Below are 20769 nucleotides of genomic sequence, written 5' to 3' on the forward strand. Positions count from 1 at the left end.
AGTAGAAAATTGACTGTCAGCCATGTGAAGAGACAGTAGGCCTTTTCTTTTTTTCATTTCTCTATTTTTCATAGGTGGATAGCAATCTAAGAAATTTACATGTAGAAGGAGGCCTGGGAAATTGCTTAACTCAGGCACCTTTCAGCCTGGGATGTTAGGAACAAAGTGATGCCCACTGAATTTTTAGAATCCAAATTCAAAATGAATATATTATAGTTATAGATGTATCTTCTCCTTTGTATCATTTCACTGTTTCTGAGGGAAAAGGAAAAAAGCTTGGAGAAAGTATGTTTCTAATGTGTATGATCTCCCCTTTTATCTGCTACCAAGAATAAAACAGTAACAACTTCCTTTTTGTGAAGTGAAGTTGCTCAGTCGTGTCTGACTCTTTGCGACCCCATGGACTGTAGCCTACCAGGCTCCTCAATCCATGGGGATCTCCAGGCAAGAGTACTGGAGTGGGTTGCCATTTCCTTCTCCAGGGGATCTTCCCGACCCCAGGGATCGAACCCAGGTCTCCTGCATTGTAGGCAGATGCTTTACCATCTGAGCTACCAGGGAAGCCCCTAAAGAGCTAATCAAGGGTCAGCTGGGTACCTGCCAGCTGGCTAGTTTGAAAGAGTAGATCAACAGGAACCTTACAGCCCGATTCCACTCATAGCTCTAACTTTGTCTTCTTAGCTTGTCCTTTTCCAGTCTAGAGATATGAAAGACTGGCTTGGGAAAGCTTGTCCAAACTCTTATGGTTGGAATACTGAAGAAGGGCTGCTGGAGCCATTAGATATTTTGGATTAAATTTGCTTCATCAGTCGTTACACTTAAAAGACAAGGAAATCTTGCATGTAAATATCAACTCTCAATAGCCTATAAATAATTTCTTTACATCCTTCTTCTGTTATTATTATGAATTCTCCCCTTTATGAAAATATCAGCTATAAGGGTGAAGGATTAAGGATTTTAGATTCCAGCTAAGTTTACTACAGAACACTGTACAATTCAGAATGTATCACTGTTCTTTAGTTAATGGGGGTTATAATCTGAATTATTAGTAAAAATTCCAAAGGTTGGCATCAGGGAATTCTGGGGAGCTGAGAGCATAGTGAAGGGAACTATGACAGACATCTTAGCATCAGATAGGAAAAACAAAACAAAAACCAACAAACCAAACAAACAGATAACAAGTTTTCTTAGTATAAATCTAACATGAAACAATTATCTAAGATAAAATGTTAGTAATCCCTGTCATTTGTGCAAGGGAGTACTATTATGTAGAAATATTAGAAAAAGTGTTTATGGTAATACTTATAATTAAGATCATATACATATCTTTATACTATTCTAGTTGTAATATATTAGTTATTTTAATTATTTGGATCTCATCGCTTTTAGGGCAAATCTATTTCTACAATCACATCATCTCATCATTTAATCACACAACAAGCATTTTTTGAGCACTTCCTGCTCTCAAGGCCCAAAGTTATGCACTCTGGATTCAGTGGTCACTTCCTTTCAAGTTGTTCACAGCCTACTCAACTGTAATAGTCAGGGCTCTCAGTTTGCAAGCTATAGGAGATTTGAAGGAAAATAATTTCACTGAAGTAGTTCAAAGAACCACCCAGAAAGAGATTCAAGTCACTACAAGCCAGAAACAATGTCCAAAATGACACCACAGTAGAAACAGCAAGGGCATCCGCGCTGCAGGCACAAACACTAGAGCCCGCAGCTTGTCCTGGAGGCACGTCTGGGGCCCGCCCTGCAGGCTGTCCCTTTCCCCTCTGCCCCTGCTGCCTGACCGGACACTGCTGTAATTACTGTCAGCATCGCCCGAAGAGTTCCTCTCAGTCTCCACCTCTTTCTTTGCATTATTGGTCTTGTGGATCTGTTAAACGGTGAGCCTGGTTTGTGTGTCTGGGCTTAAGTAAAAGACAAGTCAGGAAAATGAGTATCTGACATGTTCAGCTTTTGTAGTGGAATTTTCCAAATTTAAGAATGGTATTGGCTATACAGTAGGTGGAGACAAATGTTGTTTGACTCTATTTAAATGAGGTACCTAGAATAGTCAAATTCATGGAGTCAAAAAGTACACTGGTAGATGCCAGGGGCTGGAGGGAGGGGTCAGGAGGGGAATGGGAAAGTAGTGTTTAACGGGGACAGAGTTTCAGTTTAGGAAAGTGAAAAATTTGGAGAATGGATAATTGTGAGGGTTACACAACAATGTGAATGTAATTAGTGCCACTGAACTGTACAGTTAAATATGGTTAAAATAGTATGTTTTACATTATGTGACTTTTGCCATAATGAAAACAAATGAAAAAGAGAATGGTATTGGCATACAGGACAACCACAGTGACAGACGTCCATTGCGGTCCCTGATTTTAGTTACCCAAATCAACGTGTACTCTTCTTTCCTTGTTTACGCAGCCTAGTCTAGGGTGTTTATAAAGAGATGAGCTTACAGGATTTACTGATAAGAGAATGAAGTCAGCATGACATAGAAGTTGCTTCTGTTCGTTTATGATTTTTCTCCGAGTACAAATGTTTCGCGTCATCCACGGATCACTAGTGACTGCTCACACCGCTGACACAACGAGCTGTGGAGGGGCACAGTGCTGCACGTGGCGCCCGTTCATGCTCTCCCTCGTGCTTATTTCGGGCGTGTGCTCGGTTCAACAAGTGCTCCTTGTGTAATTCTGCTCAATCTTTGTGCATTGGCCCTTGTTTCCATAAATCAGCAGCCTCAGCCCTTTTTTACAATACAATCCACTTAAAAATAAAATCCAAGATATTCTGTTGAATTTATTAGGAATTATAACATCTTAAAAATACTAAGCTAGAATAATTGTTGTACCTGTTACTGCCCTGGTTACAAAATTGTATAGGCTTTGAGTGTTTTTCCCAATCTATTTTTTTTTTTTTTCCTGATAAGCCCTATAATTATTTGTAAAAGATTTTTCAGGACATGAAGTTTCTAGGAACATGTAGATCTATTATAGTAGAAACACTTAGAATTTAAAAAGTGCTTTCATTAACATGATACAAAAATCTCATACAGTCATCACATTCTTAGTTTCTTCCCAGGAAGAGTAAAATTCACAATTTTGGGTGCCAACAACAAGCCAAGATCTCTGTATGTTGTCCCATTCTCCCTTAGTTCTGTCACAAATCTAGCTGTAATGTATGGACAAGACTGGAAAGTTCATCATTTACCAGCACATCTATAGAAGATAGTGGGGGAGATGAAGAGGAAAGAAGAAAGTAAATTTGAATTTATAATTACATAGAGCACAAAAAAAGAAATCAGGTTAACAGTCATAGTTGTCATCTCTGAAGTTGGTTTAGAGGCAATCATTTATTGTGATTTCCCTTTCTTATAAATAATTTTGTGTGGCATTTGCTATTAGCCACCACCTCTCTTGGTTAGGGTTTTCTGACCAGGCTGTTATCACTGAAGGATCTGAGTGCTTTGTGGTACTCCTGTACAGATCTGCACTAAATGCTGCCACTGGAAAGAGGATTGTGCAGAATTGTATAGGTCCTGTTCATTCTTCCTTCTTCTCCGTTTTGCAGCAGCACACCTACTGATGAAAGCCCCATGTGCTGATGGAAGCATTCTTTCATTAGCGATGTACAAATTTAAACCAAAGATATAGGGCAAGAAAAGCAAAATCTTCCAAGTGGATCATTAGATCATTAGGGTTAAAACAGAAGGCTCTCCCACTTTTAACCTTTGGTTCCAAGACCAATATATTCTGGTGATGGAAGAAATAACATTGTATACTGAGTTATAGTTGAGAGAATTTACTGCTGCCTGAGTCTTTAATAGGCCATGCCGTCATTTTATATGTCCAACTGGAATGCCATCCTAAGTCCATTGCCTTTTCCTCTTTTCTATAAGCTGAGTATTCCTTTGTTAGGAGTATGTTTACTGTGCACTATAATGTTTAATAAAGTATTCTATGATTCTTCAGCTTGTGATGCTGATATGAGCATTGTAAGCAGGGAAAGCAAAACCAACCAAAACCAAACCAAGCAATATCCAACTGACAGTCTTTCCATGGTGGCAAATATCCAGCATTTGGACTTTTCAGTTGGATGACTGACTCCTTTGAGATATTATCCAAAATTGGGATGGGGAAGAATTGGTCACCCAACATTGGTTTCTGCTGCTAACATATTGCTCACTCCTCAGTGGAAGTAAATAGGTCAACTTTGGGAAGGTGTGGTCCATAATGTTGAGCTCCTGCCTGACATATCCTTCATGCCTTCATCTTTTCAGCCTATTGAGCAGAAGTTGGACTGTGAAGAGAGACGCCAACATTCACAAAGAGAGTCATCCTGATTGTTGAAAGCCTTCCCCACCAAGGAGGTTTTTTGATGAACACTTGCATTAAAAACAAAGTTCTTCCATTTTGAGTCCATCCAAAAAGACCCATCCATGTTTTATCAAATCTCCTTGATGCCAGTCTTCCAGTTGTGTTATTCTAGGATGAAGAGTCTTTACTAAGATCATATTTCCTTCAAAGAAAAGTGAACAATCAGATATACAATTTATAGTTCAGTCTTACCAGGAAGGATATTTTAATCTCTGAAGGAAACACTAGTTGCCTCATCCATCACAAGGCAGGCTGTACCTGTTGACTCCTTGAGGGTTTGCATCAGTTGCCAAAGCCACCTTTGCTGAGGGCATAACTTTCTCAGAGAAGCACATACCCAGTGATTAATTGATACATACATAAAAAGGCCTGGCCATTTTGGCTCAATGTAAAACAATGCTACAGAATTCCCCATGGGGCTAACCAAGTTTCATTGGTCCTCCATCACCATGTGGCTTCTTCCTCTACTCAATCCTGCTTTTCCTCCTTTTCCTTCTTAGTTTTTGACTCCTAATAAATGTTCTACATTTCAAACTCCATCTAGTTATCTATTTCTGGAGAACCTAAGCTGTGAGGCCATCTGTAAATGAGGATCAAATATTTCTTTTTCAGCCAACTAGTCTAGGTACTGACTTATAGGTAGGGGTTGAAAGAAGTTTGGCTATGTTGCAAGATTAGCTGCACTGGAGTGAAGGTTTCATGTTCATGTAAAATAGCTGTGCTTTCAGGACTTACTTAAGCCAGAACTTTTATGTAACACTTCCATCTGATGATAGAGTAATTAGTTCAGTTCAGTTCAGTCACTCAGTCATGTCCGACTCTTTACAACCCCATGAATTTCAGCCTGCCAGGCCTCCCTGTCCATCACCAACTCCCGGAATCTACCCAAACTCATGTCCATTGAGTCAGTGTTGCCATCCAGCCATCTCATCCTCTGTCATCCCCTTCTCCTCCTGCCCCCAATCCCTCCCAGCATCAGAGTCTTTTGCAATGAGTCAACTCTTCGCATGAGATGACCAAAGTACTGGAGTTTCAGCTTCAGCATCAGTCCTTCCAATGAACACCCAGGACTGATCTCCTTTAGGATGAACTGGTTGGATCTCCTTGCAGTCCAAGACTCTCAAAAGTCTTCTCCAACACCACAGTTCAAAAGCATCAATTCTTCAGTGCTCAGCTTTCTTCACAGTCCCACTCTCACATCCATACATGACCACTGGAAAAACCATAGGCTTGACTAGACATTCAGGTATGAGCAAATCAAATCCCTTATTATTATAGAGTGGAAGTGAGAAATAGATTTAAGGGACCAGATCTGATAGACAGAGTGATTAAGAGCATGTCTAAAAATGGGCTTCCCTGGTATCTCAGCTGGATTTGCCTGCAATGCAGGGGAGCCGGGTTCAATCCCTGGTTTGGGAAAATCCCCTGGAGAAGGGAATGGCAACCCACTCCAGTATTCTTGCCTGGAGAATTCCATGGACAGACAATGGGATTACAAAGAGTTGGACACAACTGAGCTACTAATTGGAGAAGGCAATGGCACCCCACTCCAGTACTCTTGCCTGGAAAATCCCATGGATGGAGGAGCCTGGTAGGCTGCAGTCCATGGGATTGCTAAGAGTCAGACACGACTGAGCAACTTCACTTTCACTTTTCACTTTCATGCATTGGAGAAGGAAATGGCAACCCACTCCAGTGTTCTTGCCTGGAGAATTTCAGAGATGGGGGAGCCTGGTGGGCTGCCGTCTATGGAGTCGCACAGAGTCGGACAGGACTGAAGCAAATTAGCAGCAGCAGCAGAGGTACTAATGCTTTCATGTATTAGATAAAACTAAGTGTATAATGAATTGCTTAGATCATATGGTCATCATTTAATCCATGGGTCAAGTATTTAGTTACTTAAAAAAAAAAAAAAAAAGCTGACTATACTGTCTAGTAACTTTCCCAAATATTTGTGGCTTCATTCTCCAAACCTGCAGAACTCCCCTAATATTCTTTGTTGAAAGATACTTGATTTAGGCATATCCAAATCTTCCAAAGACACTGTAGGTACAGCTGATCTACTGCATGACATACAAATGAACTCTCACTTCCACCAAGTCTTATAAGATGAAGCATTTCCTAAACTTTGAAAGAGAACTTAGATGCAGGTGACAAATGAACACCACTAGCCCTGGGTCGGGAAGATCTCCTGGAGTAGGAAATGGCAATCCACTCCAGTATTCTTGCCTGGAAAATTCCATGGACCGAGGAGCCTGGTGGGCTACAATCCATGGGGTTGCAGAGAGTTGGATATGACTGAGCAATTGAGCACACACACACAAACATACCAACACATACACACAGACCTTTTTACTATTACATTTCAAAGAAGTATGATAAGCTTTGTAATAGAGCAAAACATATCAGGTTAAGGATATCCATGGTAGTGATAGTGGCTCATCTAAACTAGCGTGGGATAGAGGGTGATTCAAATAAGTATCCTTGAAAGCAGTGACATCTGGGATGGGATTTTAGGAATAAATCTGAATAAAAGGTCAGAAAAGATGAAAAGGCATTTTCAGGCACAGGGGAAGTATTTGTCAAAACAGTAAAGTGAGAGAGTTCAAGACATATTCACAGTATTACAAGTTTTAAAATCAAACTTGCATGGGTGCATGCTCAGTCGCTTCAGTCATGACCGACTCTTTGCAACCCTATGGACTGTAGCCCACCAGGCTCCTCTGTCCATACATTCTCCAGGCAAAAACACTGGAGTGAGTTGCCATTTCCTCCTCCAGGGGATCTTCCCAACCCAGGGATAGAACTAGTTTCTCTTACTTCTCCTGCAGGTGGATTCTTTACCACTAGTACCACCTGAGAAGCCCCCAAACCAACCTTGTATCTCATCTAATTTGCAGGAACTCTAGTCTATCTGAGGAAAATGTAAACTGTGAATATAGAGGTTGTTTAGTATTATTCAGAGAGGCTCCAGCAAAGTGGTGAAGGGTTATAAATAAATACTTTGATCTTTTTCTATCTTACTGCATGGAGAGGGATTTGTGGCAATCTTGCACACATTTAACAAAGGAAAAAAAAATTGGAAGATCTCCTCCCACCTTGACCCCTTTTCAACCCTCGGGGATTTGCCCTGGAATGAGGTTATACATGCACATACACCTTACAATATGTCATAGTGATTAGTAATATAGGCTCTAGGTTCAGTACATTATAAATTATTGGCAATGAAACTCTGAGATAGTTACTTAACCTTTCTAAGTTTCAGTTTCCTAAGTGGAAAGAATATGTGTCTAACTAATGAAGTTACTGTGAAGATTAAGTGAGATGAGGCCAATAAAGTGCTCAGCAAAGTGCAGTGGTAAAAAAAATGTTCCAGAATTAGCTATTATTTCATTATTATTACTTGAAATATTTGTATAATACCCTCCAAATATCAGTTAACTTAGATAAGTATAATAGAATGGTGGGCTCATTTCTGTTCTTGCTACAGTTCCCTTTGCCATGATTATGACCTTCTCACTTCCTTCCTGTAATTCAGGATGGCTACAGACCAAGTTTTTTTAAGTTCATATTCATGATTATGAAGATAATAGAAAATCCATTCTCTAGAACTATCAAATCATTACATTTGTGTATGTATTTCACACTGCTAAATCCTGAATGAAGTTTATTGTTCATGGCTGAGAACAGCAATTTGCAAATTTATGAATTTGAATCTCACCTAGATTTACTGACAAAAATGATTATTGAAAATGCAAGTAATTAATTTATAATAATGTCAAGGACACCAGTTACATTTGTGATATCTGGACTAAACAGATAGACATTTGTCTCATTTAATCCACATCCTCTGTTTCTTACTGAAGATAAGGAAGAATTCTATGTCAAAAAAGAGGACCAGAATCTTTCATACATTGTGCATGTGTATGTGTGTGTGTTAGTCACTCAGTCTTGTCCAACTCTTTATGACCCCATGGACTATAGCTTACCAGGCTCCTCTGTCCATGGGATTCTCCAGGCAAGAATACTGGAATGAGTTGCCATTCCCTTCTCCAGGGGATTTTCCTAACCCAGGGTTTAAACCTGGGTCTCCCACATTGCAGGCAGATTCTCTACTGTCTGAGCCACCAGGGAAGCCCATACATGGTACCATATAATATATTCCCTAAAGAGGGTTGAAAAGTACGAGTTGTTGGAGATTACAAATGGTTCTTCTGTGAAAATGGATTCTATAGTCAATATAAGAAATACAAGTTTTATTCCTGCTTTATTGAGATTTAATTATCATATAATTTGTTTGTTTCAAGTGTACAATACAACACTTTGATACATGTATCAAATTCACCTGTATCAATATTCACATGTATATTGTGAAATGATTACCGCAATAAGGTTAGTTAACACATCTAGCACCTGACATAATTACCTTCGTGTTTATATGTTTGTTGATAACATTTAAGATCAATTCTCTTATCAACTTTCAACTACATAAAACAGTGTTATTAACTCTAGTTAACATGCTTTAAATCACGTTCCTTCCCAGAATCCATTCATATTATAACTGGAATTTTGAACCCTTTGACTAAAACTTCCCCATTTTCCCCAGCTCCCAGCTCCTGGCTACTATCATTCTACCCTCTGTTTTTGTGAGTTTAAGTATTTTAGATTCCACATGTAAATGAGATCATACACTATTTGTCTTTCTCTTGTTTCACTTAGCACTCCATCCATGTTGTTGCAAATGGCAGTGCTCATTCTTTTTTTGGCTGAATAATATTTCGTGTATCATATCTTCTTTACCCACGCATCTTTCAGTGGACACTTGTTTTCATATCTTGGCTGTTGTGAATAGTAGTGCAATTAACATGTTGCGGGTGGGGCAGGGCATAGATATCTCTTCATGACAGTGATTTCATTTTGTTTAGATGTTTACCCAGAAGCAGGACTGCTAAGTCAAATGGCAGTTTTATTTTGAATATTTTGAGAAATCTCCATAGTTTTCCATAGTGGCTGTACCAGCTTACAGTCCCACCAGCAGTGCACAAGGGTTCCTTTTTCTCCACAGCCTCAACAACACTTATCTCTTCTTTTTGATAATAGCCATTTTAATAGGTATGAGATATTATTTCATTGTGGTTTTTATTTGAATTTCTCTGATAATTAGTAAGGACATGGAAGATGCCATCAAGATATGAGATTTGGGAAAACAGGATGTCAGCATGACTTTTGTGAATGGTAGTATCACACAGGTACCATACTTTGGTTCACTGACCTACTTGCAGGAGCAGACTGATGTCCAACTGGGTTACCCAGATGAGCAGGCAAAAGGGAAATTAAAATGCAACGTAGCAGCAAATATAAGAGAGTGAGTGGTGCTCAGAGCAAGAGTCTGGAGAATACACCAAGCACAGCCTTGCAGGGAGATCCTGGCATTCAAATGAAAGGCTCTAGGAAGATTAGCGATTCCCTCTAAATTTACTCATTTTTTCCCCCCAATCAAACAAATTCTAGGAAAGAAAACATTCAGTTCTTAGAATTCCTTATATATTCTAAGCCACTCCCAGGCGTTTTAGGTACAAGCCAATAGAAGAGAATTACTAGAAAGATGTTGAATTTTTCATCCCAAATAAGGCTTGGCTTAAACCCATAAAGATTTTTTTTTTTTTTTTTCATCTTGAAGGATCATAGCCCCAGTTTTTATTTCCCTGCCCTATAATACCTCTGTGACAGGCTTGGCATTACACTGTATCCTCCTGGCCTAAATGAGTTCATTGTTTACCTTTCCCAACACCTAGATTACTCATAGTGTTTTAAGGCTAAAGAGAATCTATGCTTAAAGAGTGAAATAGTTTTAAGCACTGTACACATTTTCATCCCAAACAGGGATTACAAGACAGCCCTATTCAGGGACCAGTTTAGAGCTTCTCTCTATTGAAAACAGGCTGATCTAGCAATGCAAGAGAAAACAAAAATCCTTGCCACAATATTTGCTCAGGGGGTCTTGAATTTAAAACCTAAGGAAGAGAGAAAGGAGGGGCAAGGTGAAGAAAGATATAATTTGTATAATTGTAGTTCTATTGATGGGAACACCAATACCGCCAGATTTAATTATTCCTTTCATCTTGCCTTATTTCACTCTTGAAGATCAATATACTTGTTCTTTTCTGAAGCAACAACGATTTCTATGTCTAAACATAAATTTAATCATGTGCAGCCATCTCAGTGTTTATAGACTCTGTCAAAGACATAGCCCATTATAATTATTTTCTCAATCACTCGTCACGAGAGAAACACTTTAGGCAACACTAAAACTTAACTTAATCACTAAAACAATATCAGTTCAACAAATGGATCTTATTAGATAGCCATTTTATAAAAGGAGTAATGCTCACTTCCCAATACTTGAATTTTCTGCTAAATTTCAAATTCTGTTTACATACAGAAATTGAACTATTGCCATATTTTATATGAGCCATAAGTGGAATAGTAGCATGAATATAGTTGTTAAAACTGATTCTTAATGCAGCATATGCAAATTTCTAAGGTCATTAACCATTGTGGGTAGTTTAATTACTTCCACTCTATAAAGGAACTGTTTGTTAATGCTAAAAATGAGTAGTAAGTGTAGATTACACAAATGATTAAAAAGAAATTGAACTATTAGAAGACAAAACATGTGTCAGAAAAATGGCAGCTTGGATGACTTCCAAAAATTCTTTCCAATCTAAGAGGTTTCAGATTAAATATTACACAATTACACACAAACAAATGTAGAGTTGTGAAAGATGCCAATGGTGTTTTAACTGAGCTGATGATCCAGTGATACCAGAGACATACCTATGGTGCTTATGTCTTACAACATGATTATATAACCTAATATTATTATATAACATAAATATGAAGAAACTCAGGTTAAGTATATATCAATTAAAAAATAAAAGCATGATAGATATTAAATCTTTTAAAAATCAAGTACAATAATACCACATCACTATGGGAAATTAGAAATACATGTGTATATATAATGAACATGTTTATGAGCATGTGTATGTACATATGTATGTGTGTATGTCTGTTTTGTTTACATAGATGTAAGACTGTATTCCCTGGTGGCTTCCTGAGTGGCTCCAGCTTCCCTGGCGGCTCAGTTGGTAAAGAATCCACCTACAATCCAGTAGACCCTGGGATAGGAAGATCCCTTGTAGAAGGAAATGGCAACCCACTCTAGTATTTGTGCCTGGGAAATCCCATGGACAGAGGAGCCTGGTGGGCTACAGTCTGTGTGGTCGCAAAAGTCAGACACAACCTAGCAACTGAACCACAAGCACCAAGTCTGTATTACATGTGTGTGTGTTTTCAAGTATGCTCTTGGTCTCTGTAAATAAAATTGATAAATATATTTCTTTGGAGGAAAAGGCAACTACCTTAAAGTTGTTTTAAGTACAAAAGTGGGATCTGTTATAACATCAAACATTTTGTTTTAGAAATAGGAATTTAATAATATATAGACATTCACGAGAAAATCAACTAAAATTCTCTTAATTTTTTTCAGAGTAGGAGCAATTTCTGATTAAAATGATTTTAGAAGAAACTCTAAAGAGTGCATTTTTATCATTTTGTTAAACTGTTTTTTATTATGACCTATTTAAAACTTACAAAATGTCTACAGAATAAATAAAAGAAATGCCCTGTAGCGACTATCAGATTTAGTTAAATCTACCATTTGTAAATAATAACTTAAAAAATAGTGTATATTTTTAGTAGAAGGTCCTGTATGCTCTTTTAGAAACTCATTTCTGTCCTTGTCTCCCCACAAGTAATCAGTGTTCTGAAGTTCCATTTCCTTTCTGTTCATGATTTTGCACGTTTAGAACTTAATCATGTTAAGCATATAATGCATTATATGCATGTTTGTATACCAAAAATAGAAATTTTATGCTTACAATGGAAATAACAATCCTATTGTAAATGTCACTCCATATTTATCTTTCTTTGCTTAAATTATGTCTTTGAGATTTACTTACATTGACACATATTTATATTGATAGTTCTAATCAATTCATTAATTGCTATATAGGATTCACTGTAAAAGTGTAACACTTTCTCCTTGTCCATTCTCAAGTTGATAGACATTTATTTCCATATCTGTTGTTCTTTTAGTCAGTCAAGCAAGGATTATTCTTGTACGTGTTCCCTTAAGTACATATGCAAGAAATATGGTATAGTACCTGACTAGTGAAAGAATTATTCAATTGCTGAAAAGGGCATCTTTTACTCATTAGATCACCAAATTGTTTCCAATTTGTTTGTACAATTTAAATAGTACAAACATACTGATATATTGAAATTTTATATTATTTTACCTTTTTACCCAAATTTGTTATTATCAGGGTTTTGAAATTTTGTCAATGTGAAAGATGTGAAATGGTTAACTCAGCCTTTTGTTTCAATTTGCCCTTTGCTGATTGCTAATAAGCCCATCATGGACATGGAACAACAGACTGGTTCCAAATAGGAAAAGGAGTATGTCAATGCTGTATATTGTCACGCTGTTTATTTAACTTATATGCAGAGTACATCATGAGAAACACTGGGCTGGATGAAGCACAAGCTGGAATTAAGATTGCCGGGAGAAATATCAATAACCTCAGATATGCAGATGACACCACCCTTATGGCAGAAAGCAAAGAACTAAAGAGTCTCTTGATGAAAGTGAAAGAGGAGAGTGAAAAAGTTGGCTTAAAGCTCAACATTCAGAAAATTAAGATCATGTCATACAGTCCTATCTCTTCATGGCAAACAGATGGGGAAACAGTGGAAACAGTGGCTGACTTTATTTTGGGGGGGCTCCAAAATCACTGCTGATGGTGACTGAAGCTGTGAAATAAAAAGAGGCTTACTCCTTGAAAGGAAAGTCATGACCAACCTATACAGTATATTAAAAAGCAGAGACATTACTTTGTCAACAAACGTCAGTCTAGTCAAGGCTATGGTTTTTCCAGTAGTCATGTATGGATGTGAGAGTTGGACTAGAAAGAAAGCTGAACACTGGAGAATTGATGCTTTTGAACAGTGGTGTTGGAGAAGACTTTTCAGAGTCCTTTGGACTACAAGGAGATCTGACCAGTCCATCCTAAAGGAGATCAGTCCTGGGTGTTCATTGGAAGGACTGATGTTGAAGCTGAAAGTCCAATACTTTGACCACCTGATGCTAAGAGCTGACTCATTTGAAAAGACCCTGATGCTGGGAAAGATTGAAGGCAGGAGGAGAAGGGGACGACAGAGGATGAGATGGTTGGATGGCATCACCGATGGACATGAGTTTGGATAAACTCCGGGAGTTGGTGATGAACAGGGAGGCCTGGCATGCTGCGGTCCATGGGGTCACAACGAGTCGGACGCTACTAAGCAACTAAACTGAACTGAACTGAGTAAGTCCATCATTACATGAGTTCCAAATATTTTTTCTTTGGGTTTATATTTTAATGATGGTGTCTTTCCAAACTTTTTTCCATTAATTTTTGCTTTTCTATTTATTTTTTCTTATTACTATTTTCTTTGTGTTTACCCTTTAATCCTTTTCCCTACAGTTTTGGGCTTCCCTGGTGGCTCAGACAATAAAGTATCTGTCTGCAATGCAGGAGACCTGGGTTCGATCCCTGGGTCAAGAAGATCTCCTGGAAAAGGGGATAGCAACTCACTCCAGTGTTCTCGCCTGGAGAATCCCATGGACCAAGGAGCTTGGTGGGCTATATTCCATGGACAAAGAGTTGGACATGGTTGAGCAACCAGCACTTTCACTTTCACCTACAGTTTTAAAGTGAATTCTTAAGTCATTTTCTCCAGTCTTCCTTTTTATTTTTCTTTATTTAAACATGCACTTAAAGCTTTGCTTTGGTTCTCAAGACTTCCTCTGGAGACAGTCATCCAATGTAGTAATTTATTTATTTATTTGCTTTTTTTTTTTTTTCCCAACTACAATTTTATTTTATTTTAAAACTTTACAAAATTGTATTAGTTTTGCCAAATATAATGGCAAGAATTTTAAGAATAACAGGCTGAAGTATGTAACAATTTTTTAAAAGGGATTCTTTTGGGTTCCTTGCTATCACATAATATAAGTGACTACCTCAGCTGTCTAGATGGTTGGGGCTAGGTTTGCATGCATAGTACAGATTTAATTGTGTTTAAGCTGGCATGCCCAGTAATCATGAACAAGTGCTTTTTCCAATTAAGAAGCTTCAGCTCTGCTCCCTTTAGGTCATCTTATAAATAAAAAAGTTAGAATTCTGTTTAATAAGATCAGTGAGTCCTAGTCAGCAGAACAACATCTAGAAACATGACTGAGTGACGAGGGAGTTACCCTTAGGTACTATCAGCTTAATCCAGTGTCTTCTAATTATGCCTCTCAGTACACATTATTGTCTTTGGAAAGCAATCAAATATTTTAACTGGAAACTTCCTTTTTGTGTGTGTGAAAGACCAACATGGTTTAAAATGTATATAAGTATATGTAACATTTCCCTCTTAAAACAAATGATTTGCCAGCAGGGAGTTGTAAACTGCTTCTATGAAAGGGAAACCAGGTACCTTCATTGGTCAAACAGTTTTTACTCTAAAAATACTGTTGAAGCCTGAGGTGTATTAATAAAACCATTTACTTTATGTATTTATGACTTACTGATTTTTCTGGCAAGTTTTTAGAAAATATATGGTTACAGGGGGAATGTGGAAAGGAGGGCTAAATTGTGAGATTGGGATAAAATATACCCATTACTATATATAGTAATAAAATGGATAAGTAATAAGAACCTACTGTATAGCATAGGGAACTCTAGTCAATACTCTGTAATGACCTATATGGGAAGATAATCTAAAAAAGAGTGGATATATGTAAATATATATAATTGATTTATTTTGCTGTGTATCTGAAATTAACACAACACTGTAAATCATATATACTCCAAAAAAAATCATTAAAAACATAAGACCCAAAATCTCTAACAAAGAGACCATTAGGAACCTTACCCACAGACGATGCAGACACTATAGCTATATGTTACAGCTTCTTATAGACCACTCTTTTTGTGGATTCATCATTCAATTTAGATTGACTTTCATTATTATGATTTCCCAGGTTTCAAAATCATTCTGATCACTGTGTTTCAAAAATATGAGAAGCAATTGCCTTTATTGTGAGTATAAAATAATTTTCTAAGATCTACAAGCATGGATAACATAGAGAATAAATCCATTCATAAACCCTCCCCAAGGCTATGGTTTTTCCAGTGGTCATGTATGGATGTGAGAGTTGGAGTGTGAAGAAAGCTGAGCACTGAAGAATTGATGCTTTTAAACTGTGGTGTTGGAGAAGACTCTTGAGAGTCCCTTGGACTGCAGGGAGATCCAACCAGTCCACCCTAAAGGAGATCAGTCCTGGGTGTTCATTGGAAGGACTGATATTGAAGCTGAAACTCCAGTACTTTGGCCACCTGATGCGAAGAGCTGACTCATTTGAAAAGACCCTGATGCTGGGAAAGATTGAGGGCAGGAGGAGAAGGGGACGACAGAGCATGAGATGGTTGGATGGCATCACCGACTCAATGGACATGGGTTTGGGTGGACTCCGGGAGCTGGTGATGGGCATGGAGAATCCCAGAGACGGGGGAGCCTGGTGTGCTGTGGTTCAGGGGGTTGCAAAGAGTCAGACAAGACTGAGTGACTGAATTGAACTGAACTATGACCCCACACATAATTTCTAAGGAAGAGATTATGAATCTAGAACCACAATTCCTACTGAAAGAAGGAAATGTTTTGCTTTTTACTTTCTCCTTTTTTTAATTTTTCTCTTTTTAAAGTGCTTAGATGGGAACACTTGATAAATGTTAGTTGAAAACAGTTTCTAGGATCAACCATAAGAATGACTGGCCAAATCTCATTACTAGATGTTCTAATAGTCATTTTTTACTGCAAACATCATGATTTTATTTTTCCTAAAGGCTATAAATAGCAAATTTTATACATTTATGCCAACAATGAGTTTTGAATCTAGTGCTTCTGCTTCTGCGTCGCTTCAGTCGTGTCCGACTCTGTGCGACCCCATAGACGGCAGTCCACCAGGCTCCCCCATCTCTGGGATTCTCCAGGCAAGAACACTGGGGTGGGTTGCCATTTCCTTCTCCAATGCATGAAAGTGAAAAGGGAAAGTTAAGTTGCTCAGTCGTGTCTGACTCTTAGAGACCCCATGGACTGCAGCCTACCAGGCTCCTCCATCCATGAAATTTTCTGGGCAAGAATACTGGAGTGGGTTGCCATTGCCTTCTCCATTGAATCTAGTGATGTAGTCATAATTGTTTTAAATTTGACTTTATGGAAGAAAAAAACCCCAATTTTTAGCCTTTGCTAATTCTGTAGTGTAAATTCTCCTAGCAAAATTTATTTCAAATTACCAATGTGATGTTATTAAACATGTAATTGGGGAGAGAGTCATAGCCATGCACCATAATACATATTTCCACTATATAAATGTGAGTAACCTCAAAAATATGGGAAATATTAAATTAAGTAGGAATTAATGAGTTTTGAATGTATATAACCTTCATTTTGTTTGTAGTTTATATAATTAATTATAAATTAAAAACTCTCTTTAATGATCAGTCATCAAGGTTCTTAAAAATTTAGCTCTTGTAAGACTTTATCAGTGTCTTCAGCACATCACTGGTTGGATCTCTGTGCCTTTTTGGTTTTATGACTTGTCTTTATAAAAAGTTTCTAAGTGGAACATAAGAGTTGAGGCTGTAAGGGAAATTATTCCTTTACTTTGTAAATAAATTTCCTATTTCTTTTGGGGAAAAGATACAAAGAAACACATAGGTATGTATATTTCTATCATTCCATTTATTTCCCATATTTTCTAGTCAACTTATATTTTCATTAGAAATTAGTTATAATTTCTCTAGTACTTAAAGAGAAACATTTTCCTGTGACTGGATTCGTATTTATACTAAATCTTTGGAGTAAGTAGATTTTATAAGAAATAAAAAGTTACAATTGCATTTCAATTGCATTATTAAAACTTATCTCATTTTTGTAATGTTACTAAATGGTTTCATTCATCCATTTTGAATTCTGAAAGGAAAGTGATATAGAGTAAAAAGTAAGGGCTTAGAAATCAAATTGTCTTGGATTCAAATCCAGACTCTACTATTCACTACTGACTGCCCTTGAGCAATTTAGTTAATTCTCCATCTCAATTCCTTATCCTTAAAATGGATATAATAATAATAGCCCCACTTTTGAGATTGTGTAAATATGATGAATAAATATAAATATTTGATCTCTAAACAAGTTTTGAGAGTGCTGATCAGCCTCTCTCTCTTGCTCTTTCTCTGTCTGAATTCTGCACTTAATTTTGTATTTATTTATTTTCAAATTGAAAAAAGTATTATGAGCACACAAAACAAAAATAAGTCTACCTCCTATCCAGATTCCCAGTCCCTCTTTGCAAAGGCATATCTTCCCACTAAATTCTTCCAATCTTTATTCTCTTTACAGAAATAATTAATGCACCTTCATATACATCTATATGTATATGAATATTCACTATCTTGTTTTTACCCAATACTATATCTTAGCAACAGTTCCATTACATGCACATACAACTGCTTCATCCTTTTGCCATGTTCCATAGGAAACGTGCCAATGTTTAGTTGATTGGTCCCTTGTTGATATAAATTTATGTTGTCAGTGGTATTTAAAATAACACTGTTACAGTGACCATCTTTGTACATAATTCATTGTACACATGCATAATAATACTACAATAGCAATTTTATAGAAAGGAAATTACTGAGTCATAAATTTTATTTAAACCATGCACTGTTGCTATGAGAATTTGATGGAATAATTCAGATAATGTGCTTAATATAGGGTGCAGAATATCGCAATCAGTTGACATGTGTTGTTAGTATAGAAACCTATGCATCTCGATGCCTACAGGCAAAGCAGTACTAGTAGTATCAAGGAAATGCCCAGAGAGGCAGGTGCTGACTGCTGGGAGCGTGAGCACTCTGGTGGCAGGAGTATACGAGAATAGCAGAGAGATCTGAGGGGATGTGGGGAGAGCACTGAAGGTGCCTGCTCCAAAAGCATTCATTACATTATTCCATTAAAGAGTGACATGGATGTCATTGGAATTGGTCTTATTAGACCTAATAATTATATTTTAGGTTGTTCAGTCAAATGACTGTTTTTGTTCTGTGTGATATAAAACCACCAGTATGTCTTAATTTTTCCTGTTTCGGTTGAATACTTTGGCAAGTTTTAGATATTTTACAAGGCATTTAAGGCAAAAGAAGTTTAGAGTTTATAACTTAAGTTCATTCAGTAACATTTATCACTGAAATCAAAACATTCAACCACCCTCTATGATGAGAAAGCCAATAAACTGGAAACTGGTTTGTAATCTCCAGTATCAGGCATCCATGCCTTTGGCGTTAGAGCTGATGTACTGACTCTGCTTTGTGGTCCATGCCAAAGCAGGGGCCTCACAAATCCCACTTTTTAATTGGATTTTTTCCCCTTTTTGTAACAAACAGCTCTCTATCTCTATATTAGGAAATATTCTTCTTCCCTGCTGAGTGCTTTAAGGTTAAGCATGCAAGAAAGGAGGCAGATTTATTCTGGCTTTTTATTTTCACATACTTGATAGCTTTCTTGGTATTTACTGAGGATCCAAAAAGTGAAAGCTTTTGAAAACTAAGATGCCTTGCTTCTTGTCTCTGAAGCTAATCATAAGAAAAGAAACATTAGAACTAATAGGATATGTATTTCTATTTAAATGAAGGACAACTGTATGCATTTTTTTTCAGTCCCTTACCCCCCCCCCAAAAAAAAATCTAGGTATTTAACCACCATACTATCCATAGGAAAATTCTGTAGTTAACTCTGTGAGCCTAGCTTGGAACTATGCAACTTTATAGTTGCTTTACCTTAATGTGCATAAAGCATGTCTATGGGCCTATTTTCAGGGAAGTTATCTAAAGCTCAGAACCCAGATTCTATTTATGGTCCTGGCTGCTGAGCTACTCCTGCTACTAGGGTGTTTAAAACATTCTGTGAACAGTTATTGTTTCTAATGAACTGGCTGCTTGTCAGTAAATGACAATGAAAATCAATACCAGAAGGCAGGAGGAGCTTGAGGGGGCTGCTGGGTGGTGGTTGGCAGGACTGGCCCCTGGAATGACTGCAGGGCTCATCTGTAGTGACTTCTGGGTGCCAGTGAAAGGGATTACCAACCATGTGGCTGTGATGCCCAGCAGAGGTGTCTGGGTGGGTGGGGGGTCTAAGCTGGTCATGCCCACTTGTGCTAACAAGTTAGATAGAGATTTCCAGAATGGTACCTGCCAAAGCTGTATCAGCAAGGCAGTCTGAAATAGCACAGATGGCTCCCACAAGTGTCGCAAACCCCAGGGACCATTCCAACTGGTTCCTGCTTCTTGCACAGATGCTTCGAGATTAGTACGTATTAGAGATCTCCTTCGCCCCATAGGACCATGAACCCATGGACCATGTCCACACACTTCCAATCCGGTGTTTTTACACTGTGTTTTGGGTTGAGTGAGTCTTCCCATGAGCCCTTTAATAGCAGGTTTTCCTTCCCTGTAGTTCTATACTTTTCCTGGACATATTCCCCATTGGTTTTCAGAGGTGGTTGTTTTAGGAATTGGTTTCTCCTGCGCATATCTAAGGGTTGGGATTACTTGATGTGAAGCTCAAATCCCTCACTCCTCAGGGAAAATAACTATTTTTGTGATTCTTCCTGATTGTGGATGACTGCAGCTAGGATGTGGTGTTTTGCCTTCCTGTGATCGTATCTCTGTTACTCCTACCCTCTCAGTGCTGTCCTTTTACCCTTTGTTGTGGAGACTGTTCATCCAGTTTTCAGGTTCCTTTAAGGGGAAATTATTCCATATGCAGTTGTAGATTTGTAGTGTCCTTGGGAGGGAGGGGACTTCAGGATCTTCCTATGCCACTGTCTTGAACCTTCCTCTCTTGTCTTCTAACGTGTGCTGTGTCCTAAGTCGCTCAGTCGTGTCCGACTCTTTGTGACCCTACGGACTACAGTCTGCCAGGCTCCTCTGTCCATGGGGATTCTCCAGGCCAGCATACTGGAGTGAGTTGCCATGCCCTTCTCCAGGGGATCTTCCCAACCCAGGGATCGAACCCAAGTCTCCCACAATGCAGGTGGATTCTTTATCATCTGAGCCACTAGGGAAGCCCACACTCATCATAGTTATACTTTTATATTCCCATGGCATCTAAGATGTCTCATTCTTTCAGCTCATAATCCTTTTGTAAACTAAGGCTAAAGACACTACTGGATCTGCTCTCTGCT

The 20769-nt window shown here is 38.0% G+C and overlaps 1 long non-coding RNA gene across 1 annotated transcript; it reads left to right on the forward strand.

Moving 5' to 3' along the window:
* Positions 1-13676: 13676 nt before the first annotated feature.
* LOC147364382 (uncharacterized) lies at positions 13677-15042 on the forward strand. The gene is made up of 2 exons (XR_015134438.1): positions 13677-13804; positions 13964-15042. It is a non-coding gene; the product is annotated as an uncharacterized LOC147364382 (long non-coding RNA).
* The last annotated feature ends 5727 nt before the right edge of the window (positions 15043-20769 follow it).

The sequence above is a fragment of the Bos grunniens genome, chromosome 10 (genome assembly GCF_055505025.1).
Source record: "Bos grunniens cultivar Pamir isolate PY7600 chromosome 10, Bosgru_T2T1.0, whole genome shotgun sequence".
In the NCBI taxonomy this organism is placed as follows: domain Eukaryota; kingdom Metazoa; phylum Chordata; class Mammalia; order Artiodactyla; family Bovidae; genus Bos; species Bos grunniens.